Here is a 12,056-nt window from a genome sequence, read left to right as displayed (position 1 = left end):
AAGATAAGTGAGTCCATCAACTCCAACGTCATCACTGAGTATAGGACCACGACCTAAAAACTCCTTCATCGTCTGAAAAGTCTGCAACATTAACGTTGCAGCCCGAAACGGGTCAGCACATGGAATATGCTGGCAAGGTAATACATAGAGAATAATGGAATGAAACAGCTATACTATATGCATATTTGGCTGGTGGAAAGCTCTATGGTTACTGTTTTGCGTAAAGCCAAATTTTCCCTACTTCAAAGGAATAAAATTTAATTACTATCATGGTGGTTGTTAAACATTGAGAATGGTTGACAGCATTCCCAATCCCAATTAAGCATCATCATTAAACATAACCCAACAAAATTAATTTAGAGTAACATGTTGAGATTCACATGATAATCCAGGTACTAGATACTCAAGATGTCCATAACCGGGGACACGGCTAACCATGATTAGTTTATTACACTCTGCATAGGTTTGCGCACTTTTCCCCACAAGACTCGATCGCCTCCGTTTGGTTTCTCGCACTACAGGGTGTTTGAGAAGACGGATGACCGAGACATAGTCTTTCAGAAGCGCTAGCACCTTACGATCGGGTAGACCGTACCACCTACATCCCCTACATCTTCTAGTCTACCACTGTAAGAGTTCGCACAACTTAGTCAACTATGCTAGAGCCCATAATAGCTTGTGGCTACACACGGAAGTTTCTAGTATGAATAGTCTCATGATCCCTTTGAGCCTGGGTGGCGGTCCAAAAGAAAACAGGCAAGTCCTGGAATACCCAGGTGCCTCAATCCACCCAGATGTGTGTTTAAGTTGCCACCTTAGATAAACCATTAATTAACAATCTCACATCTGTCATGGATATCACTCACCCAATCCACGTCTACTAGCATAGCATGGCATAATAAGCAAACGTAGAAGTAACTCCCAAAGGTTTGGTAATAACAGGTAATAGGTACTACCTCATCTACTTCCCATCCCACAATTTAATTAGATCCTAATCATGCAATGTGTGAGGATTGATCTATTGCAATAAAACTGGGTAGTAGAAAAGGTATGATCAAAGTGTTACTTGCCTTGCTGATGATCCGCGAAACCTAATGATTCGAAGTAACAAGCGGCGCACTCCGGGTATTCTATCGTAGACAAACAAACAAGCATACAATAAGTACTCATCTAATGCACAGGTAAAACTCAAATAAGAGATCTAACCAGAAGGTTCAACTATAGAACTCCGGTTGGCAAAAAGAATCAAATCGAACGAAGCAACGAAAGACAAACGGCAAAAGAAAACAACTTCATTCTAGTAATATGGATCTAGGGCAAATTTTACAGAAACAAAAACTTGTTTAAGTTGGTTAAACGGATAGAGGGTTTCAAGATGAAACTCTAGGCGCTTGAATCGCCTGATTTCGATAAACGAGCGAAAAGTTAAACTAAAACGAAAATCGGATCAGGAATCGCGATCAGAAAAATCGCGGATTTAATCCGAGAAAAAGAAAAAAGACGAACGCCGAATATTTTTTTCTTTTTTTTTCGGCACGGAAATCGGGGCGCGATGAACCTCGGGCGGCGGGATCGTCGGCGGCGGCGGCGGCTCCGGCGGCGCGCGCGGATCAAGGCGGGGCTGATGGGCTGGGGCAGCTCGGGGCGGCGCTATTTAAAGGCTGCCCCCGGGCGGTGTCCCGCTCGGGTACGGCCCGAAGTCGGTTCGTTTTTTTTATTATTCCGCTCGGAAGAAAAATAAAAAGAAATACTATAAGGACTCCCAAAATTCCGAAATAAATTTTCACGGGCTTCTAAAATCAAGCCGCACAAGGTGAACATTTATTTGGGCCCTAAATGCAATTTTGAAAAACGCACTTTTTCCCTAAATTCAAATAAAACACCGAAAAACTCCGAAATAAAATTTTATTTATTTTATTATTAAATCCTCAATATTTCTTTATTTTGGGAAAGCCATTTTATTCCCTCTCTCATATTTTTGTAATAGAAATAATTGATGATAAAATAAATAAAATCAAATGATCCTATTCTCAAAGTTTGAGAGAACTCAAATATGAAAATAACGAAATCCCCAACTCTCTCCGTGGGTCATTGAGTTGCGTAGAATTTCTAGGATCAACCAAAATGCAAAATAAAATATGATATGCATGATGATCTAATGTATAACATTCCAAATTGAAAATTTGGGATGTTACAGATATACTCATATCTGCTCAAATCATCTGTGAAGATCAGAAAATAATGATACCTGCCGTGAGCCTCAATATTCATCGGACCACATACATCAGTGTGTATGATTTCCAACAAATCTTTTGCTCGCTCCATTGTTCCGGAGAACGGAGTCTTAGTCATCTTGCCCATGAGGCATGGTTCGCAAGCATCAATTGATTCATAATCAAGTGATTCCAAAAGTCCATCAACATGGAGTTTCTTCATGCGCTTTACACCAATATGACCTAAACCGTAGTGCCACAAACAAGTTGCACTATCATTATTAACTTTGCATCTTTTGGCTTCAATTTTATGAATATGTGTATCATTACGACCGAGATCCAACAAACCATTTTCGTTGGTGTGTATGACCATAGAAGGTTTTATTCATGTAAACAGAACAACAATTGTTCTCTAACTTAAATGAATAGTTGTATTGCAATAAACATGATCAAATCATATTCATGTTCAACGCAAACACCAAATAACACTTATTTAGGTTCAACACTAATCTTGAAAGTATAGGGAGTGTGCGATGATTATCATATCAATCTTGGAACCACTTCCAACACACATCGTCACTTCACCCTTAACTAGTCTCTGTTCATTCTGCAACTCCTGTTTCGAGTTACTACTCTTAGCAACTGAACCAGTATCAAATACCGAGGGGTTGCTACGAACACTAGTAAAATACACATCAATAACATGTATATCAAATATACCTATGTTCACTTTGCCATCCTTCTTATCCGCCAATTACTTGGGGTAGTTCCGCTTCCAGTGACCAGTCCCTTTGCAGTAGAAGCACTCAGTTTCAGGCTTAGGTCTAGACTTGGGGTTTTCACTTGAGCAGCAACTTGCTTGCCGTTCTTCTTGAAGTCCCCCTTCTTCCCTTTGCCCTTTTCTTAAAACTAGTGGTCTTGTCAACCATCAACGCTTGATGTTTTTCTTGATTTCTACCTTCGTTGATTTCAGCATCACGAAGAGCTTGGGAATCGTTTCCGTTATCCCTTGCATATTATAGTTCATCACGAAGTTCTACTAACTTGGTGATGGTGACTAGAGAATTCTGTCAATCACTATCTTATCTGGAAGATTAACTCCCACTTGATTCAAGCGATTGTAGTACCCAGACAATCTGAGCACATGCTCACTGCTTGAGCTATTCTCCTCCATCTTTTAGCTATAGAACTTGTTGGAGACTTCATATCTCTCAACTCGGGTATTTGCTTGAAATATTAACTTCAAATCCTGGAGCATCTCATATGGTCCATGACGTTCAAAACATCTTTGAAGTCCCGATTCTAAGCCGTTTAAGCATGGTGCACTAAACTATCAAGTAGTCATCATATTGAGCTAGCCAAATGTTCATAACATCTGCATCTGCTCCTGCAATAGGTTTGTCACCTAGCGGTGCATCAAGAACATAATTCTTCTGCGCAGCAATGAGGATAAATCTCAGATCACGGATCCAATCCGCATCATTGCTACTAACATCTTTCAACTTAATTTTCTCTAGGAACATATCAAAAATAAAATAGGGGAGCTAAACGCGAGCTATTGATCTACAACATAGATATGCTAATACTATTAGGACTAAGTTCATGATAAATTAAAGTTCAATTAATCATATTACTTAAGAACTCCCACTTAGAAAGACATCCCTCTAATCTTCTTAATGATCACGTGATCCAAATCAACTAAACATAATCGATCATCACGTGATATGGAGTAGCTTTCAATGGTGAACATCAATATGTTGATCATATCTACTATATGATTCACGCTCAACCTTTCGGTCTCAGTGTTCTGAGGCCATATCTGCATATGCTAGGCTCGTCAAGTTTAACATGAGTATTCTGCGCGTGCAAAAACTGGCTTGCACCCGTTGTAGATGGACGTAGAGCTTATCACACCCGATCATCACGTGGTGTCTGGGCACGACGAACTTTGGCAACGGTGCATACTCAGGGAGAACACTTTTATCTTGAAATTTAGTGAGAGATCATCTTATAATGCTACCATCAATCAAAGCAAGATAAGAGGCATAAAAGATAAACATCACATGCAATCAATATAAGTGATATGATATGGCCATCATCATCTTGTGCTTGTGATCTCCATCTCTGAAGCACCATCATGATCACCATCGTCACCGGCGCGACACATTGATCTCCATCGTAGCATCGTTGTTGTCTTGCCAATCTTATGCTTCCACGACTATCGCTACCTCTTAGTGATAAAGTAAAGCATTACAGCGCAATTGCATTGCATACAATAAAGCGACAACCATATGGCTCCTGCCAGTTGCCGATAACTCGGTTACAAAACATGATCATCTCATACAATAAAATTTAGCATCATGTCTTGACCATATCACATCACAACATGCCCTGCAAAAACAAGTTAGATGTCCTCTACTTTGTTGTTGCAAGTTTTACGTGGCTGCTACGGGCTTAGCAAGAACCGTTCTTACCTACGCATCAAAACCACAACGATAGTTTGTCAAGTTGGTGCTGTTTTAACCTTCGCAAGGACCGGGCGTAGCCACACTTGGTTCAACTAAAGTTGGAGAAACTGACACCCTCCAGCCACCTGTGTGCAAAGCACGTCGGTAGAACCAGTCTCGCGTAAGCGTACGCGTAATGTCGGTCCGGGCCGCTTCATCCAACAATACCGCCGAACCAAAGTATGACATGCTGGTAAGCAGTATGACTTATATCGCCCACAACTCACTTGTGTTCTACTCGTGCACAACATCAACGCATAAAACCTAGCCTCGGATGCCACTGTTGGGGAACGTAGTAATTTCAAAAAAATTCCTACGCACACGCAAGATCATGGTGATGCATAGCAACGAGAGGGGAGAGTGTTGTCTACGTACCCTCGTAGACCATTCGCGGTAGCGTTATATCAACGCGGTTGATGTAGTCGTATGTCTTCACGATCCGACCGATCCAAGTACCGAAAGCATGGCACCTCCGAGTTCTGCACACGTTCGGCTCGGTGACGTCCTCGCCTTCTCGATCCAGGAAGAGGGGCGAAGTAGTAGATGAGTTCCGGCAGCACGACGGCGTGGTGGCGGTGTTGGTGAAGAACAATCTCCGCAGGGCTTTGCCAAAGCACTACGAAAACTATGACGGAGGATAAACTAGAGGGGACGGGGTTGCCGACACACGGCTTGGTGTTTCTTGATGTCTCTTTGGTGCTAGCCCTACCCCTCTATTTATATGTTGAGCCCTGGGGTCAAAACTTGGAGTAAAAGCCTCCTCAAAGTCGGTTTCACCTGAAAGGCAAGAGTCCTTCTCAGACTCCAGGGCTAGACGCCAGGGTTCCCGGTGTCTACCCCCTAGACGCGAGGGTTCCTGGCGTCTAGCCTCTGGTCTCCGCAAAACTTCCTTTTGCACTTTCCAAAAGCCTCGTGGGCTTCCCCCTTTGGCCCAGATAAAGTGTTCTCATGCCCAAACATTTCGGGAAACATCCAGAACCCCTTCCGGAGATCAAACACTACTATCCACATATCAATCTTTACTTCCGGACCATTCCGGAGTTCCTCGTCATATCTGTGATCTCATCCAAAACTCCGAACAACATTCGGTCACCAACATACATAACTCATAGTACTATATCATCAACGAACGTTAGGCGTGCGGACCCTACGGGTTCGAGAACTATGTAGACATAACCAAGACACCTCTCTTGTCAATAACCAATAGCGGGACCTGGATGCCCATATTGGCTCCTACATATTCTACGAAGATCTTCATCGGTCAGACCGCATAACAACATACGTTGTTCCCTTTGTCACCGGTATGTTACTTGCCTGAGATTCGATCGTCGGTATCACAATACCTAGTTCAATCTCGTTACCGGCAAGTCTCTTTACTCGTTCCGTAATACATCATCCCGCAACTAACTCATTAGTTGCAAGGCTTATAGTGATGTGCATTACCGAGTGGGCCCAGAGATACCTCTCCGACAATTGGAGTGACCAATCCTAATCTTGAAATACGCCAACCCAACAAGTACCTTTGGAGACACCTGTAGAGCACCTTTATAATCACCTAGTTACGTTGTGACGTTTGGTGGCACACAAAGTGTTCCTCCGGTAAATGGGAGTTGCATAATCTCATAGTCATAGGAACATGTATGAGTCATGAAGAAAGCAATAGCAGCAAACTAAACGATCAAGTGCTAAGCTAACAGAATGGGTCAAGTCAATCACATCATTCTCCTAATGATGTGATCCCGTTAATCAAATGACAACTCATCTCTATGGTTAGGAAACTTAACCATCTTTGATCAACGAGCTAGTTAAGTAGAGGCATACTAGTGACACTCTGTTTGTCTATGTATTCACACATGTATTATGTTTCCGGTTAATACAATTCTAGCATGAATAATAAACATTTATCATGAAATAAGGAAATAAATAGTAACTTTATTATTGCCTCTAGGGCATATTTCCTTCAACATCCTCCTCCTCCATGCATGTGGGCTCGGTGCTTGCTGCCCTTGTCGGGGATGCCCCTCTAGGCGGTGTGGTCAACGGGGGTGGCATGTTGGGGCTGGCCCTTAGCGGCTCCTCCTGCTGCCGCTCTCCTCCTACGAACCCGGCACGGTCAACACCAAGGGATCGTGCCCCAGCACACACCGACGGGAAGTGAGTAGTGAACTCACGCTGGGGGCTGAAGCGGGGGCTGTGTCGGGGGCTGTCGTCCGGGCTGATCACCACCAACTACGGCGTGCACGAAGTGTTTGCCGGGGGCTTGTCACCCATCGAGGCCCTGGCCCTCTTCGCCACCCTCTAGGCCAACGTCTCCATGTCCCTGTGAGGATAACATCAAGTTAAAGGAGGATAGCACAGGCATGGGTCAGGAGATGATGGAGGGCGAAGTGCTTACTCGTCCTTCCCCTCCTCTTCTTCTTCGGGCTGAAGGACCCGAGGTCGAAATTGACCCCCGAGGTGCCATCCAAAGGAGGAGGAGAAGGGGATGGGGTCTGGCGCCACTTGGACAAGGAGGAAGCGGCCGCCGTTTTCTTCGCTACAGCGGCCTTCACCGCCTTCTTTGCTGCCGCGGCCTTCGTCGCCACGGCCGTCGTCTAGCGCACGAACTGCTCCTGGACCTGTTGCCGTTGTGAGGTCCTACCGGGCCGGACCAGCTCGCCTGAGCTAGCTCGCCGCAGGACGCGTCTCTTCCCTATGGCCGAGGGGTCGTCAGCCTCGGCCTTTTCTTCATCCGACTCCTCGACCACGTCTTCAACAAGGGGGGCCCCGACGCCGACGCTGCTGGCCTCCCCCACAGACTCCGCCCATCAGGTGAGCTCTTTCTCCTCCACGGTTGTGTCATCCTCGTCCTCCATGGTGCCGGCGCTGCCAGCCTCCTTGGCGAGCGCCGCCTCCGCCGCCCTCGCGGCCATGTAGTCTAGCTCCTCCTTGGTGATGCGCGGATGAGCAGCGGCTCGTCGCGGACATAATTCTTCGACAAGTTGTCGAAGAACGCCTGCACCTCCTCCGCTTCCGGCTCAACCTAGAGCGGATCGAGGCCGTGCGCGTTGAAGTCCGGCATCATGGCAATGATGGCGGTTTGGCGAGAATTGTTGCTCAACAGGACCACCCCCACCGGCAACCCAAACAGAGATGCCTTGACGGTCTTGCCGGCCTTCTCGGCTCTGCCGGTCCTCTCAGCCCTGCCGTCGTCACTCACCTTGAGCTGGAAGAGCCTTTGGCAAAAGTGAGCATGCCCCATCACCGTGAAGTTGTGCTTCAAGCCGGGGCGGAGCCTCATGACGTCAGCCGTGTTCCTGTAGTCCCAAGCCAGCCTCCCCTTGTTGTGTAGTGGGGCAATCCGGTGGCGGATAAAATCAGCCCCAATCATTTCAAGGGTGAGCCCGGCCACAGTGAGGTGATTGATCCTGGTGGTGGCGACCGAGAGCTTCTTGTCGTTGGCATCGAGGTTGCTCCAGTCCTTGCGGTGGACTGGCGGACTCCGGTGAACCCGGCAGAACTCCCGTGGATCCTCCTCCTCGATCCAGCACCACCGGCTATGCCACTCCTCCCACCTCTCCTTCTGGGCGCCCTCCGGATACGTGCCCTTCCCCTGAGACCTCGGGACCCAGGTTATGTAGCCGGAGATGGCGCCCCTGACTGGATGCGAGGGTAGAAGTAGTGGCGAAAGAGCGTCGTGCTAGGGAGCACTCCGGAGAAGCCCTCACAGAGATGGGCAAAGAAGGCCATGCACGCCACGACATTTCACGTAACATCCAGAAGATGGAAGCCGTAGGTGTGCATGACGTCGTTGAAGAAATCAGAGAAAGGGGGCAGAGCCCGCAAGAGAAGTAGTCAATGATTTGGGCCGGCCTTGGCGAAATCGGCAGGGACGATGCGCGTGGCAGGGTGCCCCGTTGTCTCCCTCCCCCACAAGGGCTTGAAGTAGTCCCTGAGATGGACTACATCGACTGTCGAGGGGAAGTAGGCGTGCTGCATCCGAAGCACCGCCAACTCGCTCTCCGGCGCCTCCTTCTCCCCAGCATCCTTGGCCGCCCCCTTACCTTTCCCTGTCTTGGGAGCCATCACAACCTAGAGGGGATGGAGGATTAAGGGCAATATGGGCGTGGCGGCGGCGAGCAAAGGCAAGAGCTTGAGGAAGAAGAAGGTAGCGACAGTTCCGAGATTGGGAAAGGCACAGGGGGTAAATGAGCAGCGTGCCTGTGGTTTCCCCCTTTTATGGGGAAGGCATGGGCCGCCTCTTTACCATTTACCGCAATGAGATGCAAGCATGCTGCAACTGCCCCACTCACGACCCCCACGTCACACATTCGACGCGGGTCATGGGGAAGCGCAACTGGCAAGGGAGTTACTGCGGTAAAATTCTGCCAAGCGTACCCGCACACTGTTCTGGGCCTGGCCCAATAACGCTCCACGCTTATATGTGGCCCAGGCCCGGGGGCTCCTGTCGGTGTACAAAAGTAGGGGTCCTTTTTGTAGCCCTTTACTTGTGCGCGGGCAGTCGCAGCCACATGCCTGCGTCCACGCTTGGCGGGGCAGAGGAAGCAAAGACACAAGACTACCAGGGCAGTGCCAAGCCAAATGCGCGAGAAGCAGATGGGCAAGGTGGGCTTTCCCCGGCAAGAGCCTTGCCGGGGCAGCTTATGTAGCCCTGGAAAGAGCCTTGCCGGGGCAACTTGCCCAACACTAGTAGAGCCGCCACCCTTGAGCCTAAGAGTTCCGACACCGTCGACAACATTGGAACCAAGGCTCGGGAGATGCCTGCATGGTGGCATGCGGATCTTTGTAAAGACCAAGAACATACAAGACTAGATGAGAACCAGAAGATGGAAACCCCCTGGCGAGATCCTTGTCGGGGACGCTCACGAAACCCCCGGTGAGATCCTTGCCGGGGACGCTCACGAGACCCCTGGCAAGACCCTTGCTGGGGATACCTGCGAGACCCCGGCAAGGCCCTTGCCGGGGACATCTGCGGGGCTGCAGCCAGGCCCCCACCTGCCAAGGCTCCATCGCCGTTCCAACACAGCAGTCAAGCCGCCAACAAGGCAGGAACTTGCGTGGCGACATGCATCTTCTAGGCCAACTCAGCGAGCACCTGCGTGGTGGCATGCAGATCTTTGTGAAGACTCCGCCACCGCACCAACTCAGCAGCCAGCCAGCCAGCGTGGCACTTCACGCCTAGTCAGTTTGTACGCGTGTCAGTGCGAGACGAGGCGGCGACGGATGAGACGAGCTTCCTTGCCATCCCTGATAAAGTGAGGGGACACGTCGGCAGCGCATTAAATGTGTTTGTCCTACGGTACCAGGGGATAGACTTGTATACAGTATAAACTTTCCACCTCCTGTGTGCCACTGTGGCGACCCCTTTGGCTATAAAAGGAGGCCCGAGGCATACTGGAGAGGGATTCAGACTTTTTGGACCCTTCATGCTTTGTATCTAGTCCAAGAACACTAGATAAACACAAACTAGTAGGAGTAGGGTATTACGCATCACTTGCGGCCTGAACCTGGATAAATTCCCCCGTGTTGATCTTCGAAACCCGCTCTTTCCACAGCCCCACGCCCGCCAACCGTTGAAGGGATTCCCTGTGATCCCGTAGGTGTCATTTCCACCGACACTAGCACGGGTGATTTATGGGCCGAAAGTATCATCGGACAAAAATGGGCCCAAATGTAGCAGGACCTTAAACATGCCAGAAACACACCGGTCCGTAATTGGGCCCAAATACATAGCAGAGTGTTAACGAGCCAGAAGTGGCCATGGGCCGCAATGATGAGAAATCCATAACAGGGCGGTAACTGGCCAAATTTACACTATTCTTGTGGGTCGTACCTATAAATGGGTAGTGTGCAAGCGAACCGTTAATGGGTTTTCCAGCTAACTCTCACTGGGCTGGCCTTTTATGTAAACGGACCACTGTTGGGCCGTGCCACATGTCAACATTTCATAGGCTCGTCTCATCCATTGGATGGATGACACTTGTCGCAACTTAGAGCCAACATGTGGTTCCATTGGCGAATGAGAATTTTACATGTGGAAAATCACCATTGGTCCGGGCCGTTAACGGATTATCGGATCCAATGCCGCCACCCGATAGCTTAACGGTGAACCGTTACGTTGGATGCCATGTGTCGCTTACCCTTGACAAAAACACTACCATAACGCGCCATTTATGTCATGGAAGTGGACACTTCCGTGATGATAATTTGAGTATTGTCATGGAACACTTCTACAACAACACATGTATCACTACCTGGATTCTATCAAAAAATCGTCACAGATGTACATGCATGACAGAAAATGTGACCTACTGTGACAAACATGTAACATCTCAAAAGTGTTTTTCGTAGTGGAGGCTGATAGTCTATCGGCTTCAGCGGCCCCCAACATCGGTGGTGGTGGGGGGGGGGAGGGGTTGGAGGAAGGATAGATCGCCGAATGCCTATATTAGGATGTGTAGAATTTTCAGTGTCTGAGACGGGGGGCGAAATGGGGAAAGGGTAACCGGCTCACGAGCCAAACTCATATATATTGCGGGTGGGGTAGGTACGATTGCGCCTAGTCTATGGGCGGCTCGAGCCATTTATATAGAAGGTGATTATCCTCCCCTTGAGAAAAATACTCACCAAATAATGGACTTTACATAGACACCTCAATTTAAATTTTGCCAATGATAACGCATACACTTTGCTTCTTTAGAATGTCTCAAAGATGGAAAACCCTTTTCCAACCAACTAATATTTTCCTCCCATACACCTCCTCCGCTCGACGCGCGTTCCCTTTGGGGTCCGCCAAGCTACAACCTTATCCTCCCCACCACATATTCTTCTCCACACATTCCATGTGGGGCCAGAGTCGTATATATTTCAAGCGGGGTGAGGACGGCTTCGTCTTATGCGTAGGCGGCTCACATCGGATTATCCTCCACTTGAGAAAAATACTCAGAAAAATGTGTCCTTCATAGACACAATTTAATTGAATTCAACATGTTGGTTAGTAATAACTTTCTCTCTTAAAAACGTCTCAAAAAGAAAGAATGCATACACTATCTCATCGGCATGATATACTTCACTACCATAAATGGATATAAAGTTAATGACCCTAATGAAAGAAGTGTCTCTACCATAACACAAATAATCATAAGTTTATGTAAGTGTGGTAACAACATTTTTTACATCATACAAGAAGGCAAATTGTTGTTTATGTTAATGTTTTATTAAGCATGTGTGGTTAGGCTTGAAAGTCTTATAAAATAGCCAAGTGCTATTAGCTTAAACATGAATCTACCATAAATATCTTTCCACATTCTTGTAGACCAACAAAGTTTGGCAAACA

Source organism: Triticum dicoccoides, chromosome 1A (assembly GCF_002162155.2).
Source record: "Triticum dicoccoides isolate Atlit2015 ecotype Zavitan chromosome 1A, WEW_v2.0, whole genome shotgun sequence".
NCBI lineage: Eukaryota > Viridiplantae > Streptophyta > Magnoliopsida > Poales > Poaceae > Triticum > Triticum dicoccoides.
This window is presented reverse-complemented; position numbering follows the sequence as displayed.